The following is a 21,890-nucleotide window of genomic DNA, read 5'->3' as shown; positions in this document are numbered from 1 at the left end:
TGCTACCAGTGTGAGTACACTCAGTGGTGCTACCAGTGTGAGTACACTCAGTGGTGCTACCAGTGTGAGTACACTCAGTGGTGCTACCAGTGTGAGTACACTCAGTGGTGCTACCAGTGTGAGTACACTCAGTGGTGCTACCAGTGTGAGTACACAGTGGTACTACCTGTGCGAGTACACAATGGTATTACCCGTGCGAGTACACAGTGGCACTACCTGTGCGAGTACACAATGGTACTATCTGTGCGAGTACACCCCAATGGAAAAAAGTCACTTTGTCTGACTTTTTTTTGGGTTATCTCAGGTTCTCGAAACATATGCTGCTATGTGTGATAATCAGTGTAACTATTTGTATGTACCTGAATGAACTTACTTACGGGTACTACCTGTGTGAGTACACACATTGGTACTTCCAGTGTGAGTATACACAGTGGTACTACCTGTGTGAGTACACACATTGGTATTTCCAGTGTGAGTATACACAGTGGTACTGCCTGTGTGAGTACACATTGGTGCTTCCAGTGTGAGTATACACAGTGGTACTACCTGTATGAGTACACACATTGGTGCTTCCAGTGTGAGTATACACAGTGGTACTACCTGTATGAGTACACACATTGGTGCTTCCAGTGTGAGTATACACAGTGGTACTACCTGTGTGAGTACACACATTGGTACTTCCAGTGTGAGTATACACAGTGGTACTGCCTGTGTGAGTACACATTGGTGCTTCCAGTGTGAGTATACACAGTGGTACTACCTGTATGAGTACACACATTGGTGCTTCCAGTGTGAGTATACACAGTGGTACTACCTGTATGAGTACACACATTGGTGCTTCCAGTGTGAGTATACACAGTGGTACTACCTGTATGAGTACACGCTGTCATATATGAGAGTATCAAACAGAAAGTAATAATAGTGGGAATGAGGAGAGTAAGGAATTAGGAGTACGAGAAGTGAAGGTAGTGACCGGAGAGGAGGTGATGTAAGGCCACTGGGGACTACACCACAACCTCACAACCTCACTGTCACTACAGTCGACCCTACTCACCTCCACCTTATTTTAAATAAAAATTTTTTTTGACTGCGTAACGTAAATAAAAGTCGTGGCTCCTATTGGGTAAACGACCTGCCTAGTCTAGGGGTATTTATATTATTTAAAATAGAAAAAGAAACCACTCTAGAGTCAGCTTGTACCTTCACATTAAATGTGGAACGTTAATTAGCCAAAATTAAATTTGTTATAACTAAGGACACAAAAGCTCACCTATGCAAAAATATAAAATATATATTAAGGTAACATATACAACCTACAATCTACTCTACTACAACCAACATTACCACACTCCAGTTGACCTTTACCCAGTACTCACATTACCTCACTACCACACTGATACTAGTGAGTAAAAAACATAAATATTTATAAACTGAGAGGCTCCATGACACACCCCCTTCTGCAGGCTGCTCAACCTGCAGGCCGCTCACCCTGCAGGCTGCTCACCCTGCAGGCTGCTCACCCTGCAGGCTGCTCAACCTGCAGGCCGCTCACCCTGCAGGCTGCTCACCCTGCAGGCTGCTCACCCTGCAGGCCGCTCAACCTGCAGGCTGCTCACCCTGCAGGCTGCTCACCCTGCAGGCTGCTCACCCTGCAGGCTGCTCACCCTGCAGGCTGCTCAACCTGCAGGCCGCTAACCCTGCAGGCTGCTCAACCTGCAGGCCGCTCACCCTGCAGGCCGCTAACCCTGCAGGCTGCTCAACCTGCAGGCTGCTCACCCTGCAGGCTGCTCACCCTGCAGGCTGCTCAACCTGCAGGCTGCTCACCCTGCAGGCTGCTCAACCTGCAGGCCGCTCACCCTGCAGGCCGCTAACCCTGCAGGCTGCTCAACCTGCAGGCCGCACACCCTGCAGGCCGCTAACCCTGCAGGCTGATCAACCTGCAGGCTGCTCACCCTGCAGGCTGCTCACCCTGCAGGCTGCTCAACCTGCAGGCTGCTCACCCTGCAGGCTGCTCAACCTGCAGGCCGCTCACCCTGCAGGCCGCTAACCCTGCAGGCTGCTCAACCTGCAGGCTGCTCACCCTGCAGTCTGCTCACCCTGCAGGCTGCTCACCCTGCAGGCTGCTCACCCTGCAGGCTGCTCAACCTGCAGGCTGCTCACCCTGCAGGCTGCTCACCCTGCAGGCTGCTCAACCTGCAGGCTGCTCACCCTGCAGGCTGCTCACCCTGCAGGCTGCTCAACCTGCAGGCTGCTCACCCTGCAGGCTGCTCACCCTGCAGGCTGCTCAACCTGCAGGCTGCTCACCCTGCAGGCTGCTCACCCTGCAGGCTGCTCAACCTGCAGGCCGCTCACCCTGCAGGCTGCTCACCCTGCAGGCTGCTCACCCTGCAGGCTGCTCACCCTGCAGGCTGCTCACCCTGCAGGCTGCTCAACCTGCAGGCTGCTCACCCTGCAGGCTGCTCAACCTGCAGGCTGCTCACCCTGCAGGCTGCTCAACCTGCAGGCCGCTCACCCTGCAGGCTGCTCACCCTGCAGGCTGCTCACCCTGCAGGCTGCTCACCCTGCAGGCTGCTCAACCTGCAGGCCGCTCACCCTGCAGGCTGCTCACCCTGCAGGCTGCTCACCCTGCAGGCTGCTCACCCTGCAGGCTGCTCAACCTGCAGGCTGCTCACCCTGCAGGCTGCTCAACCTGCAGGCCGCTCACCCTGCAGGCTGCTCACCCTGCAGGCTGCTCACCCTGCAGGCTGCTCACCCTGCAGGCTGCTCACCCTGCAGGCTGCTCACCCTGCATGTTGTACAAGTACTCTCCCCAAACTTAAACAGGCCTCTGCACACTAGGGCCTTACAGGTAGACATGAGAGCATTTAAACCAATAAACTAACCTATGGTATAAACTTACAAAAAAAAAAAAAAAAGAAAAAAATCATCCCTACAAAACAAACCTTGACATCTTAGGACCTCACTCTTCTCTCCTGGCCACTCTAACCAGGAATAATACGCATCCAGTTTCAGTACAAATCCCGGAAAATGACATTTTATATTCATCTTTTTTTTATGCAACATTCATCAATACACTGGGTAACAAAAATAATGAGGACAGTGAATATACAATTTCACTCAATACATTTATTTATTGTATAATAATATGCTTGTGAAAAGGAGAGAGGGATTTGATATTAAGATCACTTGGGATTGTACACAAGCTGAGACGGAATACAACAGTTGGTAAAATCGAACGTACACTTACAGCATAAGATCGGTAGGACAGTTCACCTCTAGGAACCCAGTCAGCCAAGACCCACACAACCTCCAGCTCTGTCCAGAGCTTCCTGCTCCCAGCTAGAGCATAACCTCAAGTCTCTCACTGAGCCTCCTTCTGTCAGTCCTTTGCCCAGAGCTTTGTCCGAATTCTCTCTCTTAGCTTGTAAGTTTTCTGGTGTTGTCCCGGTCCGGTCTTCTCCAGATGGTGACCCGCTCTTAGTTGTTTCCTTGGGCTTATATGGTCCTCTGTGCACCCCTTCCCCCTTTACTCCAGGTTTCAGGGGTCACCCTCCATGGGGCACACCACGCGTGCTTTACACAAAGGATAGGCTTCTCCAGAGGCCTTAACAACCACTCCTTAAGAGGCGCGTGAGTTTCCCTGTCTTCTAATATCATGTTTATTTTCCCCCTATAATCTACCTTGTCCATATTTACTATCGCATTTGCTTTGTCTTGTTTCGTAAGGTGAATTCTAGGATGTTTCCTTAATTCATGGTATAACTTAACTAATCTTTGAGGGCAATTGTGTTGTAGAGGAAAGATCCTGGACTTCACTTTACGAAAGCAGACAAAGCAAATGCGATAGCAGTTATGGACAAGGTAGATTGTAGTGGAAAAATAACATATTAGAAGACAAAGGAATTGGCGTGGCCTTCTCCAACACTACGACCTGAGACAGCCAGGTGTCCTTCCTTGGGATATCCTACAGTTTTTGACACCTCCATGACATGACCAGGGTGTGGCAGATTAGCACAAACTAAACAGGTCCTGCTGTGATTTGGCAAGAAAAAACATGCCGTACATCACAACGCAGTGGTGCTACCTGTTTGGGTACACACAGTGGTGGTGGTGGTGGTGCTACCAGTGTGGGTACATAGTGGTGCTACCAGTGTGGGTACAAACACTGGTGCTACTACTGTGGGTACATACAGTGGTGCTACCAGTGTGGGTACATACAGTGGTGATACCAGTGTGGGTACATACAGTGGTTCTACCAGTGTGGGTACACACACTTGTGCTACTAGTGTGGGTGTACACAGTGATGCTACCAGTGTGGGCACGCACAGTGTTACACAGTACGTGTACACGCAGTGTTGCCAACAGTATAGGTACATGGAGTGTTGCCAACAGTATGGGTACATGCAGTGTGGCCAACAGTATTAGTACGTGCAGTATTGCCAGCAGTATGGGTACATACAGTGTGGCCAACAGTATGGGTACATGCAGTGTTGCCAGCAGTATGGGTACATGTAGCGTTGCCAGCAGTATGGGGACACACAGTATTACGAACACATGGGTAGAGTAGTAGCTTGCATACCTGGCTGCAGGACAACCACGTATATATATATATATATACATACATATATACATATATATATATATACATACATATATACATATATATATATATACATACATATATACATATATATATACATATATATATATGTATATATATATATATAATATATATATGTATATATATATATAATATATATATATATATTATATATATATATACATATATATATATTATATATATATATATATATATATATATATACACATTTCTCACCAAACTGTAATCAGGTATGTACTATATGTACAACTATGTACAATAAAGCAAATGCCTGTAAGAGACAAGATAACCGTAGAGACCTGATTTGAAGGTACATCAGCCAAGGTCGATTCACGAATGAACCATATCGCTTCACAACTTTGGTGGGATGTCTTGTGATTGGCTGGTTGAACTAGAATATTAGTACAACGATGAGACCTCTACTCGTTATACTCCTAGCACCTAGTTCACTGGTCGGGAGGGCACCCACCCACAAACATGCGTTTGTACCAGCCACCTACAAACATGCACTTGTACCAGTCACCTACAAAAATGCGTTTGTACCAGCCACCCACAAACATACACTTGTACCATAGACCCACAAATATGCACTTGTATCAGAAACCCACAAATATGCACGTGTACCAGCCACCCACAAACACGCACTTGTACCAGCCACCAACAAACATGCACTTGTACCAGCCACCAACAAACATGCACTTGTATAAGCCACCAACAAACATGCACTTGTACCAGCCACCCAGAAACACGCACTTGTACCAGCCACCCACAAACACGCACTTGTACAAGCCACCCACAAACATGCACTTGCACAAGCCACCCACAAACATGCACTTGTACCAGCCACAAACAAACATGCACTTGTACCAGCCACAAACAAACATGCACTTGTACCAGCCACCCACAAACATGCACTTGTACCAGCCACCAACAAACATGCACTTGTACCAGCCACCTACAAGCATGCACTTGTACCAGCCACTCACAAACATGCACCTGTACCAGCCACCAACAAACATACACGTGCTTCAGCCACCCACAAAATTGCACTTGTATAGGCCACTCACAAACATGCACTTGTACCAGCCACTCACAAACATGCACTTGTATCAGCCGCCCACAAACGCGCACTTGTACCAGCCACCCACAAACATGCACTTGCACAAGCCACCAACAAACATGCACTTGTACCAGCCACAAACAAACTAGCACTTGTACCAGCCACAAACAAACATGCACTTGTACGAGCCACCCACAAACATGCACTTGTACCAGCCAACAACAAACATGCACTTGTACCAGCCACCCACAAACATGCACTTGTATCAGCCACTCACAAACATGCACCTGTACCAGCCACCAACAAACATGCACGTGCATCAGCCACCCACAAAATTGCACTTGTATAGGCCACTCACAAACATGCACTTGTACCAGCCACTCACAAACATGCACTTGTATCAGCCGCCCACAAACATGCACTTGTACCAGCCAACCACAAACATGCACTTGTACCAGCCACCAACAAACATGCATTTGTAACAGCCACCCACAAACATGCACTTGTACCAGCCACCAACAAACATGCACATGCACCAGCCACTCACAAACATGCACTTCTACCAGCCACTCACAAACATGCACTTGTACCAGCCACTCACAAACATGCACTTGTACCAGCCACACACAAACATGCACTTCTATCAGCCACCCACAAACATGCACTTGTATCAGCCACCCACAAACATGCACTTGTACCAGCCACCCACAAACATGCACTTGCATCAGCCACCCACAAACATGCACTTGTATCAGCCACCCACAAGCATGCACTTGTACAAGACACCCACAAACATGCACTTGTACCAGCCACCAACAAACATGCACTTGTAACAGCCACCCACAAACATGCACTTGTATCAGCCACCCAAAAACATGCACTTGTATCAGCCACCCACAAACATGCACTTGTACCAGCCACCCACAAACATGCACTTGTACCAGCCACCCACAAACATGCACTTGTACCAGCCACCCACAAACATGCACTTGTAAAAGCCACCCACAAACATGCACTTGCATCAACCACCCACAAACATGCACTTGTATCAGCCACCCACAAACATGCACTTGTATCAGCCACCCACAAACATGCACTTGTACTAGCCACCAACAAACATGCACTTGTACAAGCCACCCAAAACATGCACTTATACCAGCCACCCACAAACATGCACTTGTACCAGCCACACACAAACATGCACTTGTACCAGCCACCCACAAATATGCACTTGTATCAGCCACCCACAAACATGCACTCGTACCAGCTACACATAAACATGCACTTGTACCAGCCACACACGAACATGTACTTGTACCAGCCACCCACAAACATGCACTTGTATCAGCTACCCACAAACATGCACTTGTATCAGCCACCCACAAACATGCACTTGTATCAACCACCCACAAATATGCACTTGTACCAGCAACCCACAAACATGCACTTGTATCAGCCACCCTCAAACAAGCACATGTATCAGCCAAACTCAAACATGCGCTTGTACCAGCCACCCACAAACATGCACTTGTACCAGCCACCCACAAACATGCACTTGTACTAGCCACCCACAAATATGCACTTGTACCAGCCACCAACAAACATGCACTTGCACCAGCCATCCACAAACTTGCACTTGTACCAGCCACACACAAACATGAACTTGTGGCAGCCACCCACAAACATGCACTTGTACCAGCCTCCCACAAACATGCACTTGTACCAGCCACCCACAAACATGCACTTGTGTCAGCCACCCACAAACATGCACTTGTACAAGCCACCCACAAACACGCACTTGCACCAGCCACCCACAAACATCCACTTGTATCAGCCACCCACATACATGCACTTGTATCAGCCACCCACAAACATGCACTTGTATCAGCCACTCAGAAACATGCACTTGTACCAGCCACCCACAAACATGCACTTGTATAAGCCACCCACAAATATGCACTTGTATCAGCCACCCACAAACATGCCCTAGTATCAGCCACTCAGAAACATGCACTTGTATCAGCCACTCACAAACATACACTTGTACTAGCCACCCACAAACATGCACTTGTATCAGCCACCCACAAACATGCACTTGTACTAGCCACCCACAAAGATGCACTTGTATCAGCCACTAACAAACATGCACTTGTACTAGCCACCCACAAACATGCACTTGTATCAGCCACTCACAAACATGCACTTGTACTAGCCACCCACAAACATGCACTTGAATCAGCCACTCACAAATATGCACTTGCACTAGCCACTCACAAACATGCACTTGTACTAGCCACTAACAAACATGCACTTGTATCAGCCTCTAACAAACATGCACTTGTACTAGCCACCCACAAACATGCACTTGTGGCAGCCACTCACAAACATGCACTTGTATCTGCCACCCACAAACATGCACTTGTATCAGCCACTCAGAAACATGCACTTGTACCAGCCAAACACAAACATGCACTTGTATCAGCCACCCACAAACATGCACTTGTATCAGCCACTCAGAAGCATGCACTTGTATCAGCCACTTACAAACACACACTTGTACCAGTCACCCACAAACATGCACTTGTATCAGCCACCCACAAACATGCACTTGTATCAGCCACTCAGAAGCATGCACTTGTATCAGCCACTTACAAACACACACTTGTACTAGTCACCCACAAACATGCACTTGTACCAGCCACCCACAAACATGCACTTGTGTCAGCCACTCACAAGCATGCACTTGTACTAGCCGCCCACAAATATGCACTTGAACCAGCGACTCACAAACATGCACTTGCACTAGCCACCCACAAACATGCGCTTGTATCAGCAACTCACAAACATGCACTTGTACTAGCCACTAACAAACATGCACTTGTATCAGCAACTAACAAACATGCACTTGTACTAGCCACCCACAAAGATGCACTTGTATCAACCACCCACAAACATGCATTTGTACTAACCACCCACAAACATACACTTGTACTAGCCACCCACAAACATGCACTTGTATCAACCACCCACAAACATGCACTTGTACTAGCCACCCACAAACATGCACTTGTATCAGCCACCTAAAAACACGCACTTGTACTAGCCACCCAAAAGATGCACTTTTATCAGCCACTAACAAACATGCACTTGTACTAGCCACCCACAAACATGCACTTGTATCAGCCGCTCACAAACATGCACTTGTACTAGCCACCCACAAATATGCACTTGTATCAACCACCCAAAAACATGCACTTGTAATAGCCACCCACAAACATGCACTTGTATCAACCACCCACAAACATGCACTTGTACTAGCCACTCACAAACATGCACTTGCATCAGCCCCCACAAACATGCACTTGTATCAATCACCCACAAATATGCACTCGTACTAGCCAGCCACAAACATGCACTTGTACTAGCCACTCACAAACATGCACTTGTACTAGCCACTCACAAACATGCACTTGTACTAGCCACCCACAAACATGTACTTGTATCACCAACCCAAAAACATGCACTTGTAATAGCCACCCACAAACATGCACTTGTATCAACCACCCACAAACATGCACTAGTACTAGCCACGGACAAACATGCACTTGTACCAGCCACCCACAAACATGCACTTGTATCAACCACCCACAAACATGCACTTGTACTAGCCACCCACAAACATGCACTTGTACTAGCCACCCACAAACATGCACTTGTAATAACCACCAACAAACATGCACTTGTATCAACCACCCACAAACATGCACTTGTACTAGCCACCCACAAACATGCACTTGTATCAACCACCCACAAACATGCTCTTGTACTAGCAACCCACAAACATGCACTTGTATCGGTCACCCAAAAACAGGCACTTGTACTAGCAACCCACAAACATGCACTTGTATCGGTCACCCAAAAACAGGCACTTGTACTAGCCACCCACAAACATGCAGTTGTATCAACCACTCCCAAACATGCACTTGTATAAGCCACCCACAAACATGCACTTGTACCAGCCACCCACAAACATGCACTTGTACCAGCCACCCGCAAACATGCACTTGTACCACACACCCACAAACATGCACTTGTACCAGCCACCCACAAATGTGCACTTGTACTAGCCACCCACAAACATGCACTTGTACCAGCCACCCACAAACATGCACTTGTACCAGCCACCCACAAACATGCACTTGTTTCAACCACCCAAAAACATGCACTTGAACCAGCCTCCCACAAACATGCACTTGTACTGGCCACCCACAAACATGCACTTGTATTAGCCACGCACAAACATGCACTTGTACTAGCCACCCACAAAGATGCACTTGTACTAGCCACCCACAAACATGCACTTGTATCAACCACCCAAAAATATGCACTTCTACTAGCCACCCACAAACATGCACTTGTATCAACCACCCACAAACATGCACTTGTTCTAGCCACCCACAAACATGCACTTGTATCAACCACCCACAAACATGCACTTGTACTAGCCACCTACAAACATGCACTTGTATCTGCCACCCACAAACATGCACTTGTATCAGCCACTAACAAATATGCACTTGAACTAGCCACCCACAAACATGCACTTGTATCAGCCGCTCACAAACATGCACTTGTTCTAGCCACCCAAAAACATGCACTTGTATCAACCACCCAAAAACATGCACTTGTACTAGCCACCCAATACATGCACTTGTATCAACCACCCACAAATATGCACTTGTACTAGCCACTCACAAATATGCACTAGTATCAACCACCCACAAACATGCACTTGTACTAGACACCCACAAACATGCACTTGCATCAACCACCCACAAACATGCACTTGTATAAACCACCTACAAACATGCACTTGTACTAGCCACCGACAAACATGCACTTGTACCAGCCACCCACAAACATGCACTTGTATCAACCACCCACAAACATGCACTCGTACTAGCCACCCACAAACATGCACTTGTATCAACCACCCACAAACATGCACTTGTACTAGCCACCCACAAACATGCTCTTGTATCAACCACCCACAAACATGCACTTGTACTAGCCACCCACAAACATTCAAATGTATCCACCACCCCAAACATGCACTTGTACTAGCCACTCACAAGCATGCACTTGTATCAACCACCCACAAACATGACTTGTACTAGCCACCCACAAACATGCACTTGTAAAAGCCACACACCAATATGCACCTGTACCAGCCACCCACAAACATGCACTTGTATCAGCCACCCACAAACATGCACTCGTACCAGCTACCCACAAACATCTACTTGTACCAGCCACCCATAAACATGCACTTGTACCAGCCACACACAAACATGCACTTGTACCAGCCACCCACAAACATGCACTTGTATCAGCTACCCACAAACATGCACTTGTATCAGCCACCCACAAACATGCGCTTGTATCAGCCACCCACAAACATGCACTTGTACGAGCCACACACAAACATGCAGTTGCATCAGCCACCCACAAACAAGCACTTGTATCAGCCACCCTCAAACATGCACTTGTACCAGCCACCCACAAACATGCACTTGTACCAGCCACCCAAAAACATGCACTTGTACTAGCCACCCACAAATATGCACTTTTACCAGCCACCAACAAACATGCACTTGCACCAGCCATCCACAAACATGCACTTGTACCAGCCACCCACAAACATAAACTTGTGGCAGCCACCCACAAACATGCACTGGTACCAGCCTCCCACAAACATGCACTTGTACCAGCCACCCACAAACATGCATTTGTGTTAGCCACCCACAAACATGCACTTGTACCAGCCACCCTCAAACACGCACTTGTACCAGCCACCCACAAACATGCACTTGTATCAGCCACCCACAAACATGCACTTGTGCCTTGCACCCACGAATATGCACTTGTATCAGCCACTCAGAAACACGCACTTGTATCAGCCACTCACAGACACACACTTTTACTAGACACCCACAAACATGCACTTGTATCAGCCACCCACAAACATGCACTTGTATCAGCAACCCACAAACACGCACTTGTACTAGCCACCCACAAAGATGCACTTGTATCAGCCACTAACAAGCATGCACTTGTACTAGCCACCCACAAACATGCACTTGTTTCAATCACCCACAAACATGCACTTGTACCAGGCACCCACAAACATGCACTTGTACTGGCCACCCACAAACATGCACTTGTATTAGCCACCCAGAAACATGCACTTGCACTAGCCACCCACAAACATGCACTTGTACTAGCCACCCACAAACATGCACTTGTACTGGCCACTCACAAACATGCACTTGTATCAGCCACCCACAAACATGCACTTGTATCAACCACCCACAAACATGCTCTTGTACCAGCCACCCATAAACATGCACTTGTACTAGCCACCCACAAACATGCACTTGTGCCAGCCACCTACAAACATGCACTAGTACTAGCCACCCACAAACATGCACTTTTACCAGCCACCCACAAACATGCACTTGTACTAGCCACCCACAAACATGCACTTGTACTAGCCACCCACTAACATGCTCTTGTACTAACCACCCACAAACATACACTTGTACCAGCCACCCACAAACATGCACTTGTACTAGCTACCCACAAACAGGCACTTGTACTAGCCACCCACAAACATGCACTTGTACTAGCCACCCACAAACAAGCACTTGTACTAGCCACCCACAAACATGTACTTTTACTAGCCACCCACAAACATGCACTTGTACCAGCCACCCACAAACATGCACTTGTACCAGCCACCCACAAACATGCACTTGTACTAGCCACCCACAGACATGCGCCTGTACTAGCCCCCCACAATCATGCACTTGTACTAGCCATCCACAAACATGCACTTGTACTAGTCACCCACAAACATGCACTTGTACTAGCCACCCACAAACTTGCACTTGTACTAGCTACCCACAAACATGAACTTGTACTAGTCACCCACAAACATGCACTTGTACCAGCCACCCATAAACGTGAACTTGTATTAGCCGCCCACAAACATGCACTTGTTTCAACCATCCACAAACATGCACTTGTACTAGCCACCCACAAACATGCACTTGTACTAGCCACCCACAAACATGCACTTGTATTGGCCACCCAAAAACATACACTTGTATCAGCCACCCACGAAGATGCACTTGTATCAACCACCCAGAAACATGCACTTGTACCAGCCACCCATAAACATGCACTTGTACTAGCCACCCACAAACATGCACTTGTACCAGCCACCCACCAACATGCACTAGTACTAGCCACCCACAAACATGCACTTTTACCAGCCACCCACAAACATGCACTTGTACTAGCCACCCACAAACATGCACTTGTACTAGCCACCCACAAATATGCACTTGTACTAGGCACCCACAAACATGCACTTGTACTAGCCACCCATAAACATGCACTTGTACCAGCCACTCACAAACATACACTTGTACTATCTACCCACAAACAGGCACTTGTACTAGCCACCCACAAACATGCACTTGTACTAGCTACCTACAAACATGCACTTGTACTAGCCACCCACAAACATGTACTTGTACTAGCGACCCAAAAACATGCACTTGTAGCAGCCACCCACAAACATGCACTTGTAGCAGCCACCTACAAATATGCACTTGTATCAACCACCCACAAACATGCACTTGTAGTAGCACCCCACAAACATGCATTTGTACTAGCCACCCACAAACATGCACTTGTACTAGCCACCCACAAACATGAACTTGTTCTAGCCACTACAAACATGCACTTGTACTAGCCACCCACAAATATTCACTTGTACCAGCCACCCACACACATGCACTTGTTCTAGCCTCCCACAAACATGCACTTGTTCTAGCCACCCACAAACATGCACTTGTACTAGCCACCCACAAACTTGCAATTGTACTAGCCACCCACAAACAAGTAATTGTACTAGTCACCCACAAACATGCACTTGTATCAACCACCCAGAAACATGCACTTGTATCAACCACCCAAAAACATACACTTGTACCAGCCACCCACAAACATGCACTTGTACTAGCCACCCACAAACATGCACTTGTACCAGCCACCTACAAACATGCAGTTTTAATAGCCAACCACAAACATGTACTTTTACCATCCACCCACAAACATGCACTTCTACTAGCCACCCACAAACATGCACTTGTACTAGCCATCCACAAACATGCACTTGTACTAGCCACCCACAAACATGCACTTGTACTAGCCACCCACAAACATGCACTTGTACTAGCCACCCACAAACAGGCACTTGTACTAGCCACCCACAAACATGCACTTGTATCAACCACTCACAAACATACACTTGTACTAGCCACCCACAAACATGCACTTGTAAAAGCCACACACCAATATGCACTTGTACCAGCCATCCACAAATATGCACTTGTATCAGCCACCCACAAACATGCACTCGTACCAGCTACCCACAAACATCTACTTGTACCAGCCACCCATAAACATGCACTTGTACCAGCCACACACAAACATGCACTTGTACCAGCCACCCACAAACATGCACTTGTATCAGCTATCCACAAACATGCACTTGTATCAGCCACCCACAAACATGCACTTGTATCAGCCACCCTCAAACATGCTCTTGTACCAGCCACACACAAACATGCAGTTGCATCAGCCACCCACAAATAAGCACTTGTATCAGCCACCCTCAAACATGCACTTCTACCAGCAACCCACAAACATGCACTTGTACTAGCCACCCACAAACATGCACTTGTACCAGCCACCCACAAACATGCACTTGTACTAGCTACCCACAAATATGCACTTTTACCAGCCACCAACAAACATGCACTTGCACCAGCCATCCACAAACATGCACTTGTACCAGCCACCCACAAACATGAACTTGTGGCAGCCTCCCACGAACATGCACTTGTACCAGCCACCCACAAACATGCGTTTGTGTTAGCCACCCACAAACATGCACTTGTACCAGCCACCCACAAACATGCACTTGTATCAGCCACCCACAAACATGCACTTGCGCCTTGCACCCACAAACATGCACTTGTATCAGCCACTCAGAAGCACGCACTAGTATCAGCCACTCACAGACACACACTTGTATTAGCCACCCACAAACATGCACTTGTTTCAATCACCCACAAACATGCACTTGTACCAGCCACCCACAAACATTCACTTGTACTGGCCACCCTCAAACTTGCACTTGTATTAGCCACCCACAAACATGCACTTGCACTAGCCACCCACAAACATGCACTAGTACTAGCCACCCACAAACATGCACTTGTACTGGCCACCCACAAACATACACTTGTATCAGCCACCCACAAACATGCACTTGTATCAACCACCCACAAACATGCTCTTGTACCAGCCACCCATAAACATGCACTTGTACTAGCCACCAACAAACATGCACTTGTGCCAGCCACCTACAAACATGCACTAGTACTAGCCACCCACAAACATGCACTTTTACCAGCCGCCCACAAACATGCACTTGTACTAGCCACCCACAAACATGCACTTGTACTAGCCACCCACAAACATGCACTTGTACTAGCCACCCACAAACATGCACTTGTACTAGCCACCCACAAACATACACTTGTACCAGCCACCCACAAACATGCACTTGTACTAGCTACCCACAAACAGGCACTTGTACTAGCCACCCACAAACATGCACTCGTACTAGCCACCCACAAACATGCACTTGTACCAGCCACCCACAAACATGCACTTGTACTAGCTACCCACAAACAGGCACTTGTACTAGCCACCCACAAACATGCACTCGTACTAGCCACCCACAAACATGCACTTGTACTAGCCACCCACAAACATGTGCTTGTACTTGCCACCCACAAACATGCACTTGTACCAGCCACCCACAAACATGCAATTGTACCAGCCACCCACAAACATGCACTTGTACTAGCCACCCACAAACATGCGCTTGTACTAGCCCCCACAAACATGCACTTGTACTAGCCACCCACAAACATGCACTTGTACTAGCCACCCACAAACATGCACTTGTACTAGCCACCCACAAATATGCACTTGCACTAGCCACTCACAAATATGCACTTGTACCAGCCACCCACAAACATGCACTTGTTCTAGCCACCCACAAACATGCAATTGCACTAGCCACTTACAAACATGCACTTCTACTAGCCACCCACAAACATGCACTTGTACTAGCTACCCACAAACATGAACTTGTACTAGTCACCCACAAACATGCACTTGTACCAGCCACCCACAAATATGCACTTGTACTGGCCACCCACAAACATGAACTTGTATTAGCCACCCTCAAACATGCACTTGTTTCTACCACCCACAAACATGCACTTGTACCAGCCACCCACAAACATGCACTTGTACTGGCCACCCACAAACATGCACTTGCATTAGCCACCCACAAATATGCACTTGTACTAGCCAACCACAAACATGCACTTGTACTAGCCACCCACAAACATGCACTTGTAATGGCCACCCACAAACATACACTTGTATCAGCCACCCACAAAGATGCACTTGTATCAACCACCCAGAAACATGCACTTGTACCAGCCACCCATAAACATGCACTTGTACTAGCCACCCACAAACATGCACTTGTACCAGCCACCCACAAACATGCACTAGTACTAGCCACCCACAAACATGTACTTTTACAAGCCACCCACAAACATGCACTTGTACTAGCCACCCACAAACATGCACTTGTACGAGCCATCCACAAATATGCACTTTTACTAGGCACTCACAAACATGCACTTGTACTAGCCACCCACAAACATGCACTTGTACTGGCCACCCACAAACATACACTTGTATCAACCACCCAGAAACATGCACTTGTACCAGCCACCCATAAACATGCACTTGTACTAGCCACCCACAAACATGCACTTGTACCAGCCACCCACAAACATGCACTAGTACTAGCCACCCACAAACATGTACTTTTACCAGCCACCCACAAACATGCACTTGTACTAGCCACCCACAAACATGCACTTGTACTAGCCATCCACAAATATGCACTTGCACTAGCCACGCACAAACATGCACTTGTACTAGCCATCCACAAACATGCACTTGCACTAGCCACCCACAAACATGCACTTGTACTAGCCACCCACAAACATGCACTTGTACTTGCCACCCACAAATATGCACTTGTACTAGCCACCCACAAACATGCACTTGTACCAGATATCCACAAACATGCACTTGTACTAGCCACCCACAAACATGCACTTGTACTAGCCACCCACAAACATGCACTTGTACCAGCCACCCACAAACATGCACTTGTACCGGCCACCCACAAACATGCACTTGTACCAGCCACCAACAAACATGCACTTGTACCAGCCACCCACAAATGTGCACTTGTACTAGCCACCCACAAACATGCACTTGTACCAGCCACCCACAAACATGCACTTGTACCAGCCACCCACAAACATGCACTTGTATCAACCGCCATCAAACATGCACTTGTACCAGCCACCCACAAACATGCACTTGTACTGGCCACCCACAAACATGCACTTGTATTAGCCACCCACAAACATGCACTTCCACTAGCCACCCACAAACATGCACTTGTATCAACCACCCACAAACATGCACTTGCATCAACCACCCACAAACATGCACTTGTACCAGCCACCCGTAAACATGCACGTGTACTAGCCACCCAGAAACATGCACTTGTACTAGCCACCCACAAACATACACTAGTACTAGCCACCAACAAACATGCTTTTTTACTAGCCAACCACAAACATGCACTTGTACTAGCCACCCACAAACATGCACTTGTACTAGCCACCCACAAACATGCACTTGTACTAGCCACCCACAAACATGCACTTGTACTAGCCACCCACAAACATGCACTTGTACCAGCCACCCACAAACATACACTTGTACTAGCCACCCACAAACAAGCACTTGTACTAGCCACCCACAAACTTGCACTTGTACTAGCCACCCACAAACGTGCACTTGTACTAGCCACTAACAAACATGTACTTGTACTAGCCACCCACAAACATACACTTGTACGAGCCACCCACAAACATGCACTTGTACTAGCTACCCACAAACAGGCACTTGTACTAGCCACCCACAAACATGCACTTGTACTAGCCACCCACAAACATGCACTTGTACTAGCCACCCACAAACATGTACTTGTACTAGCCACCCACAAACATGCACTTGTACCAGCCACCCACAAACATGCACTTGTATCAGCCACCCACAAACATGCACTTGTACTAGCCACCCACAAACATGCGCTTGTACTAGCCACCCACAAACTTGCACTTGTACTAGCCACCCACAAACATGCACTTGTACTAGCCACCCACAAACATGCACTTGTACTAGCCACCCACAAACAAGCACTTGCACTAGCCACCCACAAATATGCACTTGTACCAGCCACCCACAAACATGCACTTGTTCTAGCCACCTACAAACATGCACTTGTACTAGCCACCCACAAACATGCACTTGTACTAGTCACCCACAAACAGCACTTGTACCAACCACCCACAAACATGCACTTGTACTGGCCACCCACAAACATGAACTTGTATTAGCCACACACAAAGATGCACTTGTTTCAACCGCCCACAAAGATGCACTTGTACCAGCCACCCACAAACATGCACTTGTACTGGCCACCCACAAACATGCACTTGTATTAGCCACCCACAAACATGCACTTGTACTAGCCACCCACAAACAAGCACTTGCACTAGCCACCCACAAATATGCACTTGTACCAGCCACCCACAAACATGCACTTGTTCTAGCCACCTACAAACTTGCACTTGTACTGGCCACCCACAAACATGCACTTGTATTAGCCACCCACAAACATGCAGTTGTACTAGCCACCCACAAACATGCACTTGTACTAGCCACCCACAAACATGCACTTTTACTGGCCACCCACAAACATGCACTTGTATCAGCCACCCATAAAGATATGAACATAAGAAGAACATAAGAAAGGAGGAACACTGCAGGAGGCCTGTTGGCCCATACTAGGCAGGTCCTTTACAATTCATCCCACTAACAAAACATTTGCCCAACCCAATTTTCAATGCCACCCAAGAAATAAGCTCTGATGTGAAAGTCCCACTCAAATCCAACCCCTCCCACTCATAAGAACATAAGAACGAAGGAACACTGCAGAAGGCCTACTGGCCTATGCGAGGCAGGTCCAAGTCTCCTACCGGCTTAAGCCAATGCACCCAACCTAGTCAGGTCAGGTCACATTGACTTAAGGGAGGAACACGGCAACCGACCTCGTAGCACAAGCTATCAGGTCTAACTCACACCCACCCACATCTACTCATGTATTTATCCAACTTATTTTTAAAGCTACACAACGTTCTGGCCTCTATAACGGTACTTGGGATTTTGTTCCACTCATCCACAACTCTATTACCAAACCAGTACTTTCCTATATCCTTCCTGAATCTGAATTTTTCCAACTTAAAACCATTGCTGCGAGTCCTGTCTAGGCTAGATATTTTCAGCACACTATTTACATCCCCTTTATTTATTCCTGTCTTCCATTTATACACCTCAATCATATCCCCCCTAATTCTACGTCTTTCTAGAGAGTGCAGTTTCAGGGCCCTCAGTCTATCCTCATAGGGAAGGTTTCTGATACATGGGATCAACTTTGTCATCCTCCTTTGTACATTTTCCAGAGAATTTATATCCATTCTGTAATACGGTGACCAAAACTGTGCAGCATAATCTAAATGAGGCCTAACCAAGGATGTATAGAGTTGAACAACCTGAGGACTCCTATTATTTATGCTTCTTGATATGAAGCCATGATTCTATTAGCTTTATTGCGAACACTTATGCACTGTTGTCTTGGTTTCAGATTACTGCTAACCAGAACTCCTAAATCTTTTTCGCAATCCGTAATATTAAGATCTACATTATTTAGTTTATATGTGGCATGGTTATTGTCCTGTCCAACATTTAGAACTTTGCATTTGTCTATATTAAACTGCATCTGCCACTTCTCCGACCACTGCATCAGTCTATTCAAATCTTCCTGGAGTGCTCGAATGTCCTCGTCAGAATGAATTCGACGGCCTATTTTGGTGTCATCGGCAAACTTGCCGATGTCGCTCTTTATGCCCTCATCTATGTCGTTTATGTAGATTGTGAACAGCAGGGGGCCCAACACTGACCCCTGTGGAACACCGCTCGTGACGCTTCCCCACTCTGATTTCTCCCCATTTATGCAAACTCTCTGCTGCCTATTTGTCAACCATGCCTCTATCCAGGAAAAAATTTCTCCTCCTATTCCATGTGCTTTAATTTTCCTCAATAGTCTCTGATGTGGGACCCTGTCAAAAGCCTTACTGAAGTCCATATACACAATATCATATTCATTACCATGATCTACCTCCTCAAATACCTTAGTGAAAAAAGTTAATAAATTCGTAAGGCAGGAACGCCCCTTTGTAAAACCATGCTGAGATTCGTTGATTAATTTATGCTTTTCAAGGTGGCTACGAACTGCCTCGGCAATTATTGATTCCATAAATTTTCCCACTATGGAGGTTAGGCTTATTGGTCTATAGTTCGAAGCTAAGGACCTGTCACCTGTTTTGAAAATAGGTATCACATTTGCCATTTTCCACTTATCTGGCACCATGCCAGTTTGTAGTGATATGTTGAAAAGATTAGCCAAAGGTGTGCTAAGCTCCTCTTTACATTCCTTTAGAACCCTTGCATACAGTTCATCAGGGCCTGGGGATTTGTTAGGTTTTAATTTATCTATTTGCCTAAGGACCATGTCACTTGTGACCCTAATAGTGCACAGTTTATTATCGTCCTGTTCTACATAATTTATCATTACTGGAATATCGCTGGTATCCTCCTGTGTAAAAACTGAGAGGAAGTATGTGTTAAAAATTCTACACATTTCCTTATCACTGTCAGTGAGCTGACCCGAGGAACTTTTGAGTGGGCCTATCTTGTCCCTGATCTTACTTCTGTATACCTGAAAGAATCCTTTTGGATTAGTCTTCGATTCTCTTGCAACTTTAACCTCATAATCTCTTTTTGCTTTTCTAATTCCCTTTTTTATTTCTCTCTTTAACTGAATATATCGATTTCTTAATTGCCCCTCTCCTCTTTTGATTTGCCTATATATGCCTCTCTTTTGACCAATCAGATATTTTAATCTATTGTTCATCCATTTAGGATCATTTTTGTTTGATCTGATTTCCCTATTTGGAACACAATTTGACTGAGCAGCTAGAACTATGCCCTGGAAAGCATCATATCGGCAACCATCACCACCTACCTGACCCTTAGTCAGATCATTCCAGTTCAGCCCACCTAAGTAATTTTTCAGTCCTATGAAATCAGCCAAGCGAAAGTCAGGACGGAGACTTGATTGCCATTATTAGGGGAATTCCATGATATATTAAAACTGAGTGATTTGTGATCACTTTCCCCAAGCTCATCATTAACCTCAAGATTATTAATTAGTGTTTCCCTACTGGCAAGAACCAAGTCAAGGAGGCTATTTCCCCTAGTTGGCTCTGTCACAAACTGTTTTAAAAAACAATCCTGGATCGTATCAAGAAAGTCACCTGACTCTAAATTTCCTGTCAAATTGCTCCAGTCAATCTGTCTATAGTTGAAATCTCCCATTAGCACAACATTTTCGTATGTAGATGCCTTACGAATTTCGTCCCATAGAAGTTTACTGCACTCCCTATCAAGATTTGGGGCCCTGTAAATCACACCCAAAATTAGTTTTTCTCGGCCCTCGAGAAGCTGTAACCAAACAGATTCAGTGGCTGACGCTTCTAATTTAATATCTTGTCTAACACAACAATTTAAATTGTCTCTGACATACATCGCTACTCCACCACCTTTCCTGTTGACCCTGTCAGTGTGGAATAATTTATAGCCTTGTATGTGACATTCAGAGGGCATCTCTCTATCTTTCAGATTGAGCCAGGTCTCTGTTATAGCAATAATATCTATGTTTCCTGCACTTGCAATTAATCTTAGCTCATCTATCTTATTTCTTACACTCCTGCTATTAGT

Source organism: Cherax quadricarinatus, unplaced genomic scaffold (assembly GCF_038502225.1).
Source record: "Cherax quadricarinatus isolate ZL_2023a unplaced genomic scaffold, ASM3850222v1 Contig217, whole genome shotgun sequence".
In the NCBI taxonomy this organism is placed as follows: domain Eukaryota; kingdom Metazoa; phylum Arthropoda; class Malacostraca; order Decapoda; family Parastacidae; genus Cherax; species Cherax quadricarinatus.
Note: the sequence above shows the minus strand (reverse complement) of the source record.